Source organism: Myotis daubentonii, chromosome 3 (genome assembly GCF_963259705.1).
Source record: "Myotis daubentonii chromosome 3, mMyoDau2.1, whole genome shotgun sequence".
NCBI lineage: Eukaryota > Metazoa > Chordata > Mammalia > Chiroptera > Vespertilionidae > Myotis > Myotis daubentonii.
Window position 1 is genome coordinate 108,325,372 of NC_081842.1, and position 18,760 is coordinate 108,344,131.

The 18,760-nt window shown below is 37.5% G+C and overlaps 1 pseudogene; it reads left to right on the forward strand.

Annotated features, from left to right (window-relative positions):
* Positions 1 to 18,760, forward strand: part of LOC132229680 (cilia- and flagella-associated protein 300-like) — a 154,496-nt pseudogene that overhangs the window by 107,286 nt on the left and 28,450 nt on the right.

Sequence of the window (18,760 nt, forward strand, 5' to 3'; positions counted from 1 at the left end):
GTTGTAGAGTTAGATGATTTACTGCCATTTTTTCTTGTTTTTTGAGATAGGCCTGTAGAGCTATAAACTTCCCTCTCAGGACTGCTTTCATTGTGTCCCATAGGTTTTGGATTGTTGTGTTTTCATTGTCATTAGTTTCCACGATGTTTTTAATTTCTTCTTTGATCTCATTGGTAACCCAATCAATATTTAATAGCATGCTATTCAGCTTCCAGGTGTTTGAGTATTTTGGGTTGTTTTTATTGTAGTTTATTTCTAATATTAAGCCCTTGTGGTCTGCAAAGATGCTTTTTATGATTTCAATCTTCTTGAATTTGGGGATACTTTGCTTGTGGCCCAATATATGGTCTTTTTTTGAATATGTCTTATGAGCACTTGAGTAGAATATATATTCCCTGGCTTTGGGGTGAAGTGTTCTGAAAATGTCTATTAAGTCCATCTGATCTATTGATTCATTTAGGATTGCTGTTTCATTGCTGATTGTTTGTATAGAGGACTTATACAGTGCTGTCAGTGGTGTATTAAAGTCCCCTACTATGATTGTATTGTTTTCAATCTCTCCTTTGATATCTTCCAGGAGTTTTTTTTATGAATTTGGGTGCTGCATTGGGTGCATATATGTTTACCAGGGTTATATCTTCTTGTTGTATTGATTCCTTTAGTATTATGAAGTGGCCTTCCTTATCTCTTGTTATGGCCTTCAGTTTGAGGTCTATTTTGTCCAATATAAGTATTGCTACCCCAGCTTTCTTTTCCTTTCCATTTGCCTGAAAGATATTTTTCCATCCTTTCACTTTCAGTCTGTGTGAGTCCCTTCTAATGAGGTGGGTCTCTTGTAGACAGCAGATGTATGGGTCATGTTTTTTTAATCCATTCAGCCACTCGATGTCTTTTGGTTGGAGCATTTATTCCGTTTACGTTTAAAGTTATTATTGAAAGGTACTTGTTTGTAGCCATTTCTTTTTTTGTGTGGCTGTTTTCTTTCTTAGCTTTTTATACCAGTCCCTTTAGCATTTCTTGTATTGCTGGCTTGGTGGTGATAAACTCCCTTAGCCTTTTCTTTTTGTCTGTGAAGATTCTTATTTCCCCTTCAAGGTTGAATGATAGCCTTGCTGGATAGAGTATTCTTGGATTCAGTCCTTTGCTTTGCATTACTTTGTAAATTTCCGTCCATTCTTTTTTGGCCTGATGTGTTTCTGTTGAGAAATCATTTGATAATCTAATGGGAGATCCCTTGTATGTAACTTTCCGTCTCTCTCTTGCAGCCTGTAAGATTCTCTCTTTGTCCTGAACATTTGCCATGGTAATTATGATGTGTCTTGGTGTGGGTCTTTTTGGATTCACCTTGTTTGGGACTTTCTGGGCTTGTGTGATTTTTTTCTTCCCCACCTCAGGGAAGTTTTCTGATATTATTTCTTCTAATAGGTTTTCTAATCCTTGTTCATCCTTCTGTTGTTCTGGTACTCCTATTATCCGTATGTTGTTTCGTTTCATGTTGTCCCAAAGCTCCCTTAGGCTCTCCTCCTGTCTTTTAATTTTTTTCTCCAATTGCAGTACATTTTGGGTGTGTTTTGCTTCCTTGTTTTCTAATTCACTAATTCTGTCCTCTGCTTCTCCTAGTCTACTATTGATACTTTCAATAGTGTTTTTTATTGCAGCTATATCACCCTTTATTTCTTCTTGGGTCTTACTTAAGTTGTTGATTTTTTCATTTGTTTCTTCTAGCTTCTTCCATATGTAGTTGAATTTTTCATCCATTTCTTCTTGCTTCTTGCAGAAGTTGTTGATTTTTTCCTCCATCTGGTTTATGCACTCTAGGACCCTTAATCTGAATTTTTTTCTGTCATGTTGCATGCCTCTGTGTTACTTAGCTGCTTTTCTGGAGAGTCCTCCTTCTCTTTCCTTTGGGGGTTTCTTTGTCTACCCATGTTTGATCTCACTGACATATCTAGATGTTGAGTCGTTCAGTGGTTGCTCCCTGGGTGGCAGTGACTCCTTGGGCTGTGGTTGCTCTTCGGGCGGTTGTGGTAGCAGCTGCTCTTCAGTTGGCAGCATCTCCTCTGGTGGGTGCTGTTCACAGCTGTGGTGGCTCTTCTGGCTGGTGGGGGGAGGTTTCACGTACAGCTGCTGTTCCTCAGCAGAGGGTGTGGTGCTCAGAAGGCTGCTGTTGCTTGGATCTGCTGCGTTGATTTAAAGGCACAAAATACAACACAACAAGGCACCACGTACCAGGCACTAAACACAAATATATTCACGATATTAATAACCCCAAATCAAGGTGACCACCCGAATTAAGAGAATTAGGGGATAAGGAAGAAGGAAGAGAAAAAGATAAAAGAGACAAAAGAAAAGAAAAGTAGGGACCAAAAAAAGGAGTGCAAAAATGAAATTGGGAAAAAGGAGGGGGGAAATAAAAGCGAGAAAATAAAATAAAAAAAAGAGCGAAAAGAGAGAATGAAGTGGAAGAGGGGAAGAGACTTTTTATATGAGGAGTATACTCCTATAGAACCGCCACTAATCCCAACAAATTCCAGCAACAGCTCCCTGGAGATGGATGCAAACTAGAAACAACCAATAATATAACAATGAAAATAGAATGGAGAACACTAATCCCAAAATAAAATAAAGAGAAAATAAAATGGCACTTTAAAAAATGGTAAAATGGTAGCAGTAATAATACTGGTTAAAAATAAGAAGGTAGTAATTAAAAGGGTAAAATCAGGTGATGGAAAAAGAAGAGAAAAGAAAAAAAGAAGAAGAAAAGGAGAAAAAAAATTGGTTTCTTAGTTAAAAGGTGAAAAAAAAAAAGAAAAAGAAATTTGCAGTAGTGAAGGTCCTTCGGTTCTTCTATTCTTCAGTCTGGCTCGCCTTTAGTCCTGCCAGGTATTCAGGAGAGTGTTGAGTTTCCCTGCGATATACTGTTCCTCTGTGTTGTAAACCACAGTCCTTATTTTAATGCAGGCCGTATTTGTTTCCAAGACTGCCTTATTTTGTGTTTAGCAAAGAGTCAGTTTGTGGCTCAGCCTCTGGGTGGCAGTGTTCTGGGGTTGGCCTCTGAGGCTATACGGCTTCTCTATCGCACTTAAAACTGATTTCACCTATGTCTCCATCTTGATTCCTCCCTGTTCAAAGCCTCTTGGGTTTCTCTCTTAGTAGTAATATTCCTGCTCATTTTTGAAATTAATGAATTTCCAAGAGATTTTAAAATTCTCAGCAATGACTTTTTTCCATTTTTACCTTTAAGAGTCATGACCTCATGAATTGTTGTTGTTGTTTTTTTAAATATTATCATGTTAAAATTATCTCCTTTGGAAGGTTTTCTCTTAAATGACAATGTTGAGTACCTATGCTTTAACTTTAGCAATTCTTTTAATATTAGGAGATTAACTATATTTGTTTTGCTTCATTCTTTCAGTATCATTTTTGTTATAGCTAGACCTTGCACTTTTTTGTTATAAATAATTAAATTGAAACCATTTTTATTCCATTAACTTTATAGAAAATTAAAAATGTAAAAAAAAATCGTAAATAAAATTGTTTACTTTTGCACCAGCTTATGTCTGGACAGTAATGCAGGATTTTACAAATCTTCTGTGATTGTGTATGTGTTTGAGCCTGTGTACAAGAGGTGTCATGGTTTTATCCTTATAATTAAGCTCTTGCTTCTGAAAGAAGTTATTATAAAGTGACTTAAGACAATGCACATTCAACCTCTTACAATTGCAGAGGTGAGCAGTCTGAAATAGTTTTCACTGGGTTAAAATAAAAGTGTCAGCAGTATTATCTTACTTCTGGGGGTTCTAAGGGATAATCTTTTTCTTGCCTTTTTTATTTCCTAGAGGCTACTTGCATCCCTTGGCTCCTGGCTCCATTGCATCGTTCAGGCTTGTTTCCATCATCATCTCCCCTTGTCTGACTCCTCCTACTTACCGCTTATGAGGACCCTTGTGATTTACATTGGTTCCACCTGGGTAATCTAGGATACTCTTCTTATCTCCGTCTCAAAATCCTTAATCTACCAAATTTGCAGAGTCATTTTTGCCATTTAAAAGAATATATTTATAAGTCCTGGGCATTAGGATATATGTCATCTTGGGGAGTATGGAAGTGATTTCTTTTCCTGTTTCTCTTTATCTCCCTTGCCTTGATATTAATGACATTTCATGGTTACTTTTCTCTCCCATTTTTTTAATATTATTTTTTATTGATTTCAGAGAGGAAGGGAGAGGGAGAGAGATAGAAACATCAATGTGAGAGAGAATCGTTGATCGGCTGCCTCCTGCAGGCCCCCTACTGGGGATCGAGCCCATAACCTGGACATGTGCCCTTGACCAGAATCAAATCTGGGACCTTCAGTCCTCAGGTTGATGCTCTATTCATTGAGCCAAACCAGGTAGGGCTCTACCATTCTTAATATGATCTGTTTGATTCAAGGACCACATCTTCATATTCTTTATCACTTCATACTTATGTCTTATAGGGAGTATTTCTATCAGAGATTTTACCGTTGATGTTGCTGTCATCAAGCAAACTAGTTTCACCAATAGCCTCCATATTGTGATCCCATGGCTCACTGAAGTATGATAACACCTTGAACTTTGAAATCTCTTGGAACTTATCAAAGAGAAGATGATGAACTCCAAGCTTCCACTTTGGACTATCATGTTTCCCTCTCAAATCTGCTCCTTCCTTTATGCTTTCCCTAGCCGGTTCTTCACTTCCATCTGGTTCTGTTTCTTGCCTTCTCTATTCTCTCCACATTTTAGCCTCTCTGAGTCTTTATTAGTACTCTAGTGCAGTACATCTAAAAATATCGGTGGGTGAAGGACCAGTTTTTATTTGCAAACCTTCTGTCAACTGGTACTTTAGTAAAATACAATAAATGTTAAGTATTTGGGAATTAAAATTTTAACACAAGACACTAAATACAAAGCAAATATTTTATTATAAGATTCAACAGACATAAATTATTTTTAATAAATATACTCAAAGTAAATAAAATAGGATAAATAAAAGAATTATAAAAATCAAACAATACATTGAAAATGTGATTTTAAATTATTAACAGAGTATAGCTGTTTTAATCACAGTCATGTGGTATTATGCAATTGTAGCTAAATATAAGAATAAAAAGTTTTAAGTAAAAAATCAACTCCATATATGTTCACTCTAAATAAATACCATAAATATCAAATTTTGTCTTTAATGTATAAAAGTTTGCTTTTTGGCTGTTAATTTATATAATCTGGAGCATATTGGTAACAATGTACTTGTAGGAGATAATCATATTTCATTTTTCTATAGTATTCTTTCATATCACTTAAAGTATAGAAATTTGTCTCACAAAAATATGTTGGTAGGAATGATGGAATAGATTTAAAGTAATTTCAGCAAGCTTAGATTATTGCTTTTAACCTTCATCCAAAATAATATAAATGATGCTCTATTTTTAAAATTTATGTCAAAAAATTTATGTCCAATCCTTCATCAGTAGCTGATTTTAATAATTTATTCTGTAAATGTGTAGTTAAATTTAAAGTATACTTAGGTGAAAGAAATGGATTCCAGAGCCATGAAGTTCCATGTTTTGAAATTTCTATGTGTTCTTCCTTAAAGGAAGATGAAATGCAGGATATTTTATAAACTGCATGAACTATTTGGTGATAACTTTTTGAAAATGTTCAATAACAAGAAAATCACCATTTTTAACAACAATTATTGTTAAACCATGGAACATATCATAACAACCTGTAGAAATCCTGTTCTGTCAAGCTTCTAAATTTCATTTTTCCCCTTTGATTAATCTTCCATCAAACAATATGTTCAATTCTTTCCTTGCATAGAAGTAGTAAGATTTAGTTAAAAATACCAAAGATATCAGGCAAACAAGCAAGCCTGGCTATAAAATCAAATATTTAAAAAGCTGGCAAAATAGACAGGGGAAGGACTGGGTGGAGTGGGGTAGGGAGGAAGGGGACAAAAGGGAGAAAATGGAAGACATCTGTAATGCTCTCAACAATAAAATAAAATATAATAAAAATAAATACATTTAAAAAATACAATTAAAATAAATACTTTTTAAAAATCTGGAACCAAACTGGAAATGCATTGACTTTATTCTTTAGTTTAAACATTTTTAATAGACCCTTTCTCCTTAATAAATATTGTGCCTTACCACACTGTAATGATTTTTAAATAATCAGCTTACATATCCTATCTAATAAAAGACAAATAGGGTAATTAACCGTACCTCCAATACATTTCCCATTGGCTAATCAGGGTGATATGCAAATTAACTGCAACCAAGATGAACAGGAAGCTTGCTTGCTCCAGTGATGGAGGAAGCCAAGGTTCCCTGCCTGCCTCAGCCCAGCTCTGAGCTCCGGAAGCAACAGTGTTTCAATTATAGAAGCCAAACAAACCCCAGATACCTGCTTTCAGCAGCCGAGGCCTCAAGCTGGAGCCGGGCCTCAGAGCTGGAGCTGGCTCTCAGCTCCAGTGACAGCCATAGAAGGTAAATAAATCCCAGAATAAAGAAAAAAAGGAGAGGTTGGGATCTTCAGTCACCCACCAGCCTGAAAACGGCCCTCAGCCCCTCACCCAGACTGGCCAGGCACCCTAGTGGGGATCCCCACCCTGAAGGGGGTGTGACCAGATGCAAACAGCCATCAGCCCCTCATCCAGGCTGGCCAGGCACCTAAGCGGGATCCCCAGCCTGATCCGAGACACCCTTCAGGGCAAACCAGCGGGCCCCCACCCAGGCAACTGGCCTCTATCTTATATAGTAAAAGGGTAATATGCAAATTGACCCTAACAGCAGAAAGACTGGGAATGACTGGTCACTATGACACACACTGACCACCAGGGGGCAGACACTCAATGCAGGAGCTGCCCTCTGGTGGTCAGGGTGCTTTCACATGGGAGCTCTGCTCAGCCACAAGCCAGGCTGATGGCTGCCAGCACAGCGGTGGTGGGAGCCTCTCCTGCCTCCTCAGAAACGCTAAGGTTGTCTGACTGCAGTTTAGGCCTGCTCCCCGCTGGCAAGTGGACATCCCCCCAAGGCTGCCAGGCTGCCAGAGGAATGTCTGATTGCCATCTTAGGCCCAATCACCTGGGGATCAGGCCTAAGCAAGCAAGTGGTCGTCCCCCGAGGAGTCCCAGACTGCAAGAGGGCACAGGCCGGGCTGAGGGACCGCCCCCCCCCCCCCCCCACCGAGAGCACAAATTTTTGTGCACCGGGCCTCTAGTTTATAAAATAATAAAGAATAATTTTAAAGTTAACACATTAGCCTATACATAATCACAATTTTCTCTATGACATCAAGCTTTCTGTTCAGTTCAACTGAAAATTTTTCTTAGTACGCTTTCTTGATGAAGGAAGTTCTGTGTTGTTTAATACTTTTGGCTCAAGCTCTGGAATCTGGGCAGTAACCCCAGAGAGTTTTTTCTTGTCTTGCGCCTGTGAAATGAAAATTCTTCTATAAAAAGCGATACTCCAAACACATTTGCTGAGTCTCAACTAGTTCATTTCAGAGCTAGTTGTGTTTGTTGGCAATGAGGCTGAAAAAAGAAAAAAGAGAAAATTTTCCTTCATATCAGCATCATATTGGAAATACATTTACATTAGAAGAAATAGCATATTGACAATATCCGTGCATTCAACAAATTGCAATTAAAAATGTATCACTGGCTTTATTTGGTTTGCCACTCTGCCCTTCTTACCATTAATTGGCTCTGACTTTTTGAGCTATGTTATCGTTGGAAACTGGCACTTACACTACCTTTATAGCTATAAACACACTCACCATTTTCAAACAAACATCTTTGATGTAGTCTTTTACTTATATCTTCGGAATTAACATAGATTTTTATTCATAGTAAATAAAAATGCTACTCTATAAGAACTCATCATTATAATTGTGAGAATGATTGAACATCTATATCAGCTTTTGAAGTCAACACTCCTTCAAAGAATTTTTTTAAATCTTAGTTTACTTATGCTTTTGATGTTATGTGTCCTTATGGTTTTAATTATTCAGTAGCCAGTATATCTATGAAATAATATACTTTGAGTTTAGCATTTCACCATCCACTCTAATTAAAAAATCAAATTCCATATATAATGAATTTTATATGCTTTGTGGTAGAACCATTATGAACTCTTATTAATATTCATGTTGGGAGGAATTACATCCACTGTCATCATTTATTTGTTTACATGATTTATTCTGACTACATATAAAAATTGTCTTTTCTTGAAAGAAAAAAAGTCAAGTGAAGCTTATTTCACCTCTATAAATTAGAGTTAAAAATAAATATGAATTTTATTTTCCAAATTCATTTGATAATGTTCAGTTATAAATTTTAAAACAACTTGGTTAAAAATTAAAATTAGAATAAAAATAAGATATAAAAAATAAATTTTAAAAAATATTTTAATATGATTTTGAATTTGGTTGATGAATTAATCTTAAATTGTCAAACATTATAACATTGTGACATGCGGCACATGCAATTTCACATGTGAGAATAACACCAGGTCTGGTCTCCACCCTGCTCAATGAGATGAGACCCGTGCTCATGACTTGGATGTCACAGCAATGTTGAACTTCTATAAACATTTATTTTCAATTTCTGTACTTATCTCTTTCTAGACAAATAAACAGAGGAATCTGCACTAGCTCACAGACCACATTTTGGCTTAAAAATTACAGAAGATAAGATTGTTAAAATGCAGATTCAGAATTAGTAAGTCTGAATTGAGTCCAGTAATCTGAATTTTCAAGACCCCTTTGAGGCTCCTATGGGGAGTATTTGTGATATAATCTCCCATAAGGCTGTATTTGACTTCATTTTGTGCTGATCATATTTTTCCAATCATTGGAACAATGTTTCTGAGGATGTTGACTAGGAATTACCTGTAATGAGTGTCAACAATGTAGACTCTCTAAGAGTGTAGCGTGGGAATCTGCATCTTTAAATGGTTTTACCAAGTACCCTGTGTACACTCAAGTCTAAAACCCACTGGCCTGCATACTATGTACTACCTGCTTTTCCCCATTTTCTCCTCTATTTCTAGTCATTTTAATTCAAACATAGAATTAATTTATTTTAGTTTTAGATTTTTAATTGTTTTCTCCTTTCCTTTGCTGGCTTCCAGTCCACTCACTCAATATCCTTTCTTTCCTATCTTCTGACCTTTAATGAGGCAATCAATCTCATGATCTTAATTTAACATTTAACCTCTATGAATCAATATATATATATATATATATATATATATATATATATATATATATATATAACTAATTTGGACTTCCATTTTTTTCCATCTTATATTTTCAATTCTTCTGGGCAACTCATCTTTCATTTTTGGCATCCCAATAAAAATTTGAACAAAAGTGAATTTATCTGCTCTCCCATACTCTTCTACATATTGATTTTTGGAATTTTATTTTTACCAGTATTACCATTTCTCCAAACTCCAGGATCAAGTCTTTAGATCTGTGCTAATTTCTCTCTGTGATATGTAGGATTTTAAATGGCTCTTGTGATTCCCAGTCTCTGAAATACACTATCCTTTGTAATCCTATCCTTTTTCCTGGAGGCAGAACCTGTGACTCACTTCTAACAATAGAATATGGCAAAGATAAAGGGATTGCTCAGCGGTTCTCAACCTGTGGGTCGCGACCCCTTTGGTGGTCTAACGACCCTTTCACAGGGGTCGCCTAAGACCATCCTGCATATCAGATATTTACATTACAATTCACAACAGTAGCAACATTAAAGTTATAACGTAGCAATGAAAATAATTTTATGGTTGGGTCACAACATGAGAAACTGTATTTAAAGGGTCAGAAGGTGGAGAACCACTGGCTTAGATAAAACTAAGGTCCCTAATCAGCAGAATGAGTTCATCAAAGGGGAAATTATCTTGACTGGGCTTGATTTCCTCAGGTGAGTACTCTAAAAGAGGCTCTCTCCCTTCTCTGAAATAGGACACTAAACAGCAGACACCTGTCTCCTTGATCGTTTTGAAGAAACCAGCTGTCCCAAATTCTACAGCTGCAGGAAATGAATCCTACCAATGACCCGAGGAAGCTTGGATGTGGATCCTCTTTCCCTTAAGTGTCCAGATGGAAAAGCAGCCCAGTTATCACTTTGACATCAGCTTTGTGAGACCTTGAGCAGCGTACTCAGCAAGGCATGTCCAAACTTCTGACTTACAGGCACTAGAAATAACCCATGTGTTTTTTGAGCCACAGGTTGGTGGTAATTTGTTATGCAGCAACAGAAGACTATTACAACTTCTTTTCCTTCTGTTTTTACATTTGCTCTTCAACTTAGTTCATCTCTTCTGTCCATGTAATATTTTTTGCTGCTATTATTCACCTTTTATCACTGCCATTTTAGTTCAAGATTTCATTTATTCTCTTTCTATCATTGAAATGGTTTTCTAAATGGTCTTCTGTCCTCCCAACTGTACCATAGGAGCTCCAACACAGGGAGCACCACACTGTTCTTTGCTAGTCCAAAAAAAATCCACTCAGGCGACCAGAGGGGAAAGACACAGCCTTTATTACTTTCACAATGAGGAAGACCCACCATAGCCAGGCAGAATCCCTTAGGGGTTTATCTAGCAGAAGGGAGAGGGGAGGAAGCTGTGCTGGGAACAGCCTATGTGAAGGCCAAGAAAAAATAGAGAGCCTGGTGAGGTTTGTTAGCTGTCAAGGACCCAGGAAACCCCCAGTTCTGTGTTGCTATGCTTCTTGTGGCCACTGACTGGGAGGGGATATTATATTCTCGAATAACCCCATATCCACTCATTCTAAGAACCACTAGAAACACTGATCATTGCCTCTCCAGCTGGAGGGGAGGTCACTGTAGCTATCAAGTGGGGTTTTTGATCTGATGATTTTGGCTACATAGCACAGTTGAATGACAGTAATGTTCAGAACAGGCAATAAGAATAGGTGGCTTAAATGGAGAGACAAAGGACAGATGGGACTTAGAGATGGGTAAGAAACTGAGAAATCACTGTGTTGCATATGCTATCCAGCTTAACATCAAAAGTATAAAAATATGCTGGTTATTTTAATGATAAAATGTAATGAACTGAATATAAATGAAATGACCAATTTGTGTTGCTTCTTATGCCTTTGTTCATAGAAACAAATAGTGCCCCTTGACTTTTTGAGAAGAAATAAAGGAAAATATGCATTTTATTTAACCCACTAGAGGCCCGATGCACAAGAATTCATGCAAGAGTAGGCCTTCCTTCCCCCTGCTGCAGGCATCAGCTTCCCTCTGGCACCTGGGACCCAGGCTGCCTCATTGGCTTCCCTCCAGCACCCAGGACCTAGGTTTTCCTCCTCTGGCCGCCGGCAGGCACCCGGGACCCAGGCTGCTTCCCTCTTCTGCCTTCCCGCAGGCACCTGGGACCTGGCCTGGCTTCCCTCCGGCTTGGCTTTGGCAGGAAGGATGTCCGGAATGACATCCGGTCTGATTAGCATATTACCCTTTCATTATTATATATTACTATTACCAAATTCATGTATTTCAAAATCCAGAGAAAAACGTTTGATACCACATAGGAAAAAAAAAAGCACAACCCTGTGATTGCTAGACTTGCTTAAATAAAGTGGCTCTCTTAAATTCTTTCAAATAGAAGCTGCTTTCCACTAGGAAAAAAAGAAAACAAATGTCAGTGTTAATCAAACCAGCATGGAAGTTAGTTAGAACCCAGCAAACAAGCAAATGGACTTAGCACCTTGGACATATGAGAATCCTGTTTTTAAAGATGACCTCAGAAGACTGCATAACAATCAAGTCCAGGACTACTCAAAAGTGACTAACTTTTCACTTTTTTTTAGTAATTTTAGTCTTGCTCTTTGAAAAATTTTCTAAACTGACAAATCCCCATTAATTGTTGCATAGCAGTTATTCGAAGTAGGGTAATGACTCTTTACTTTGATTGTATATATCCATCATTTAATGTTTTTCATGTGTGCTTTAACAACTCTTAAACACGAAGCAATTTTAGTTAATAATCTCATTAAATTTGAATGTAGACATAGAATTTTAGAGATTAGAAAACTTTCTAATGATGCGTTAGAATATTTTCTTACACACCTGGGATAAGGGGAGAGATGGCCCCACCCTCTGCCACAGACAGTGCTGGGTGGCTGCTTCATCATCCCAAACCTCTGGAGGCTTGTGGTGGAAATGCTAAGGGGATAGCTGCACCCTGGGTTGTTCTCAACAGTTCTTTGATGTTTTAAGTGCTACTCTCACCCCTTTCAGGTGAAAGATCTGCCCACTCATTGGTTACCCAGACCCAGAACTAACAACAACAACAACAACAACAACAAAACAGTTTATAAACAAAATCAGAAACGGAACAGGTGAAGGAACAACTGACCCCACAGAAATACAAAGGATCATAAAAAATACTATGAATGACTTCACTTCAACAAACGGGATAACCTGGACTAAATGGACATATTTCTAGAAAAGTACAACCTTCCAAAACTCAATCAGGAAGAATCAGAAAACCTGAATAGGCCAATAACTACTGATAAAATTGAAGCAGTAAAAAATAAAAATAAAAATCCCAGTGAACAAAAGTCCTGGTCCAGACAGATTCACAGGGGAGTTTTACCAAATATTCCAAGAAGAACTAGCTTCTCTACTCCTCAAACTATTCCAAAACATTCAAGAGGACAGAACAAGGAACACTTCCAAGCTCTTTATATGAGGCCATCATAATCTGAATTGCAAAAGCAGGTAAAGACCTGATGAAGAAAGAGAACTACAGGCCAATATCTCTGATGAACATAGACACTAAAATCCTCAACAAAATATTAGCAAATTGTATCCAGCAATACATTAAAAAAATCATACACTATGACCAAGTGGGATTTATTCCAGGGATGCAAGGCTGATACAATATTTGCAAATCAATAAATGTGATACATCACATAAACAAACTGAAAGACAAAAACCACATGATCATATCATATCATTCGATGCAGAAAAAGCATTTGACTAAATCCAACATCCTTTTTTGATAAAAACTCTCAGCACAGTGGGAATAGAGGGATCATACCTCAACATAATAAAAGCCTTATATGACAAACCTACAGCCAACATCATACTCAATGGGCAAAATCTAAAACAATTTCTCCGAAGAACAGGAACAAGACAGGGATGCCCTCTTTCATCACTCTTGTTCAACATAGTTCTGGAAGTCCTGGCCATAGCTATGAGATAAAAAGAAGAAATAAGAGGCATCTAAATTGGAAAGGAGGAGGTAAAACTCTCATTATTTGCATATGACATGTTACTATATATAGAAAACTCTAAATACTCCATTAAAAAAACACTAGATATAATAAATGAATTTGGAAACAGCAGGATACAAAATTAACACCCAAAAATCCATAGCCTTTTTATACACCAGTAGTGAACTATCAGAAAGACAAACTAAAATCAATCCCATTTACCATTGCAACAAAATATTAAGATAGTTAGGAATAAATTTAACGAAGAAGGTAAAAGACCTGTACTCAGAAAACTACAGGATGTTTAAAAAAGACATAGAGGAAGAGATAAACAAGTGGAAGAATATACCATGTTCATGAATTGGTAGAATCAACATCATTAAAATGTCCATACTACCCAAAACAATCTATAGATTCAATATAATCCCTATTAAAATACCAAAGATATATTTTACAGACCTAGAACAAACACTCCAAAAATTTATATGGAACCAAAAAAAGACCCCAAATAGCTGCAGCAATCTTGAGAAAGAAGAACAAAGTTGGAGGAATCACAATACCAGATATCAAGTTATATGACAAAGCCACTGTATTCAAAACAGCCTGGTACTGGCACAAGAACAGGCATATAGATCAATGAAACAGAACAGAGAACCCATAAATTGACCCAAGTCACTATGCTCAATTAAAATTTGAAAAAGGAAGCAAGAGCATACATTGGAGCAAGACAGTCTCATCAATAAATGTTGCTGGGAAAATTGGACAGATATATGCAAAAAAATTAAACTAGACCACCAAATTATACCATACACAAGAATAAACTCAAAATGGATAAATGTCTTAAATGTAAGTCCTGAAATCATAAAAGTCCTAGAAGAAACCATAGGCAGCAAAATCTCAGACATCTCTTGTAGCAATATGTTTACTGATACATTTCCTAGGACAATGGAAACTATGGAGAAAATAAACAAACGTAACTAAATAAAAATAAAAAAAACTGCAAAAGAAACCATCAACAAAATAACAAGAGAGCCCACTGTATGGGAGAACACATTTGCCAATGATACATCTGATAAGGGGTTAATCTCCAAAATATATAGCAAACTCATACAACTTAACAAAAGGAAGACAAACAATCCAATTTAAAAAATGGGCAAAGGACCTAAATAGACACTTCTCCAAAGTGGACATACAGAAAGCCAAGAGACATGAAAAAAAATGCTCAAAGTCACTAATCATCTGAGAGATGAAAATCAAAGCAACAATGAGATATCACCTCACACCTGTCAGAATGGCTATAATCAACAAATCAACAAAGATAAGTGTTGGCCAGCTTGTGGAGGAAAGGGAACCCTAGTACAGTGCTGGTGGAAATGTAGACTCGTGCAGTCACTGTGGCAAACAATATTGAGTTTCCTCAAAAAATTAAAAATGGAACTCTCATTTGACCCAGTCATCCCACTTCTAGGAATATATCCTAAGAAACCTAAAATACTCATCAGAAACAATATATGCACCCCTATATTCATAGCAGCACAATTTATAATAGCTAAGATTTGGAAATAGCCAAAGTGCCCATCAGTAGATGATTGGTTACAAAACTATGTTACATTTACATAATGGAATACTATGTGGCGATAAAAAGAAAATAACTCTTACCATTTGCAACAGATGGATGGACCTGGAGAGTATTATGCTGAGCGAAGTAAGCCAGTCGAGAAAGCTAAGTATCACATGATCTCACTCAGATGTGGAATTTAATGAACCAAATAAACTGATGATCAAAAATAGACCCAGAGTTATACAAGCATGAACAGACTGTTGGACCGCTGAAGAAAGGTAGGAGAGGGTGGATGGGAAGAGATCAACCAAAGAACTTGTATGCATAGATGCATAACCAGTGGACACAGATAATTGAGTGGTGAGGGCCAGGGGGTGGGGCGGAGAGCAGGCTGGAAGAGATAAATGGGGGGTGGGGGGAAGGAGGACCTATCTAATACTTTCAACAATAACGATTTAAAAACAAGAGCTAGGGGTCACCTCAGATGTTGCTGGGATGGTTTCATTGTTATGCTTATGTTTATATTATGTTTGTTTAGATTATGCTATGTTATATTTATTTTCTATAATCAGTCACTCTACCAAAGTCTCACAATTTTATTAACTGACCAGAACAAAAACTCAACTCTGTGTGTTCTTCCTTTTGATAGCTAACTTAGATTTTCTCTTACTAAAGTCTCCATGCTTCTAAGTTGCTTGTGACCTTTGGATTCCCCCCCTGGTTTAGTGGAGCAACTTCTCTTCTTTTTTATCTTTTTTCTAATCTTCACCTGAGGATATGTTTAATTGATTTTTAGAGAAAGAGGAAGAGAGAGGGAAATATGAGAGATAAACATCCATAGGTTGCCTCCTGTATGTGAACACTGATGTAACCCACAACCTAGGTATGTGCTCTAGCCTGAAATAAAACCTGCAACCTTTTGGTGCTTGCGATGCAGCTCCAACAACTGAGCCACCCAACCGTTTTCTCTTCTTAACTGTGGAGTAAAATTCATGTCAAGACTGACAGCCCAGATGTGAACTGCTCCTCAAATAAGTCTGATTTGTGAATTGTCATGTCAACTATTTAATACTAACCATGTTAACCCATTATTCCTCTACTGTTACTCATAAAAAAAACACACAATAATAACAAAAACAAGTGCTTATTGAGCACTGAAGATACTGCACTTGAGTGACTGGTAGAGGAAACAAATATGAGGGGTTAAAAAATAAAAAAGTAGGGTTTCTGTACAGTAGAGATCACATGCTGTGGATGACTGCTAGGGCCCATATGAAGCAAGAATAGCACAAGTGTAATAAGAGATGGCCTTATATATAGGTAGGCCCTTGTCTGAAACATGGCCCTTCCAGCCTAATGGCAAAGGCAGTGAGTCCTAGACCTGGGATGCTCTGCCAGGATTGACACTCTCCTCCACAGTGTAGCTGACCAGATTTGGGCCACTGTTCTTGAGGAACTAGAGAGGTCCTGGGGAGCTGTGTTCCTTTTCCTATTTGCATGATTCCTTTGCATTGCTTGTTCATAAGTTTTAGCAAAACAAACTGAAGACAAATACAGCAAACTCCAAGTTATCTTGCTTGTCAATGTTGGAATCCTGATCAGACTTTGTGGTTTGTTTACTTCATTTCCTCCTCCCATTCTATCCCAGAAATGATGCAGAAGGTAAAAAGACAAAAAGTCTGGGTCTGGAGAACTAAAGTTAAGATTGAGAGAAGATGCTAGATAGAGAGGGTGGATCTGTGTTGGTATGGAAGGTTAGTAACTGGCAAGGCCCAAGAGGTTTGCAGGTACAGCATGGAGACTAGCCGAGGGGAAGAGCTTTTGAGTATGACACTGCCTGCAGAGATGCCCACTGCCACTCATTACTGGCAGAGAAGCAGCTGCGCATGTCCAGGACCACTGGAATCAGTACCATGGCATCAGAGAGGCTCAAGACCATGCAGGCTCAGCTGCTGGCTTCTAAGCAAGCCCTGTTCCCCTTTCTTGCCCTATTCCCTCCAACCAAACTCTAGGTAACCAAACTAAGGGAGAAAAATGCCTTAGAGAGAGAGCAGTATTGGAGCAAAAGATCCATGAGGGGCAATGCTAGCTCTTGGGGGACAGCAAATCCGACAGAGGAGAGAGGATCAAGTTCAGACCGAGTCTCCCCAGTCACTGTCCTGGACTAAAGTCCTCCCACCTTAACCAAACCGGAGCTTCATATGATGCTTTCCTCCCATCGAACATTACCAGGGAGAGCATGGATATCCCCAGGGGAGGATGTGCTTCTGCCAAAAGGAGCCAGATCCAGGTGAGACAGAGTCCTGATAAATAAATAAATAAAATGAGCAAGCACAATGAGTTGACCAGACGTAATGAAATAGGCCAATCAAGAATTAAAAATAAAATTAATATTCTTGAATATGTCCTAGAACAATGATAAAATGAAAAAAAGCAAGCCATTATAAAAAATACAAAGTGGTCAAGAAGACTGAAATCCTACCAAGAATCTTCTCAGACCTCAATGGCATAATATTAGAAATAAACTACAATAAAAACAATCCAAAACACTCAAACACTTGGAAGCTGAATAGCATGTTATTAAATATTGATTGGGTTACCAATGAGATCAAAGAAGGAATTAAAAACATCCTGGAAACTAATGACAATGAAAACACAACAATCCAAAACCTATAGGACACCATGAAAGCAGTCCTGAGAGGGAGGTTTATACCTCTACAAGCCTACCTCAAAAAGCAAGAAAAATTGTAGTAAATCATCTAACTCTACAACTCAAAGAATAAGAAAGAGAACAACAAGAAAAGCCCAGAGTGAGCAGAAGGAAGGAGATAATAAAGATTAGAGCAGAGATAAATGACATAGAGACCAAAAAAACAATACATAAGATCAATGAAACCAAGAGCTGGTTCTTTGAAAGGATAAACAAGATTGATGAACCTCTAGCCAGGCTCCCCAAGAAGCAGAGAGAGGACCCAAATAAACAAAATCAGAAATGATAGAGGCGAAATAACAACAGACACCACAGAAATACAAATGATTGTTAAAAAATACTATGGACAGCTCTACTCCAACAAACTAGACAACCTGGAGGAAATGGACATATTCCTAGAAAAATATAACCTTCCAAAACTCAATCAGGAAGAATCTAAAAATCTTTAGAATCTAAAAATCTTTAGGCCAATAACTATGGAAGAAATTGAAACAGTCATCAAAAAGTTTCCAGCAAACAAAAGCCCAGGGTCAGACGGCTTCACAGGGGAGTTTTACCAAACATTCAAGGAAGAACTAAAACCTATTCTCTTCAGACTATTCCAAAAAATTCAAGAGGAAGGAACACTTCCAAGCTCATTCTCTGAAGCCAGCATCACCCTCATACCAAAACCAGATAAAGACAACACAATGAAAGAGATTACAGGCCAATATCCCTCATGAACATAGATGCCAAAATCCTCAACAAAATCTTAGCAAATCGGATCCAGCAGTATATCAAAAAGATCATACACCATGACCAAGTAGGATTTAATCCAGGGATGCAAGGATGGTGCAATATCTGCAAATCAATAAACGTGATACATCACATAAACAAATTGAGAGAGAAAAGCCACATAGTTATGTCAATTGATGCAGAAAAAGCATTTGACAAAATCCAACACCCATTTTTTATAAAAACTCTCAGTAAGGTTGGAATAGAAGGATCATACCTCAACACAATAAAAGCCATATATGACAAACCCACAGCCAACATCATACTCAATGGGCAAAAAATAAAACCATTTCCCTTAAAAACAGGAACAAGACAGGGATGCCCACTCTCACCACTCCTGTTCGACATAGTACTGGAAGTATTAGCCATTGTGATTAGACAAGAAGAAGAAATAAAAGGCATCCAAATTGGAAAAGAAGAAGTAAAACTGTC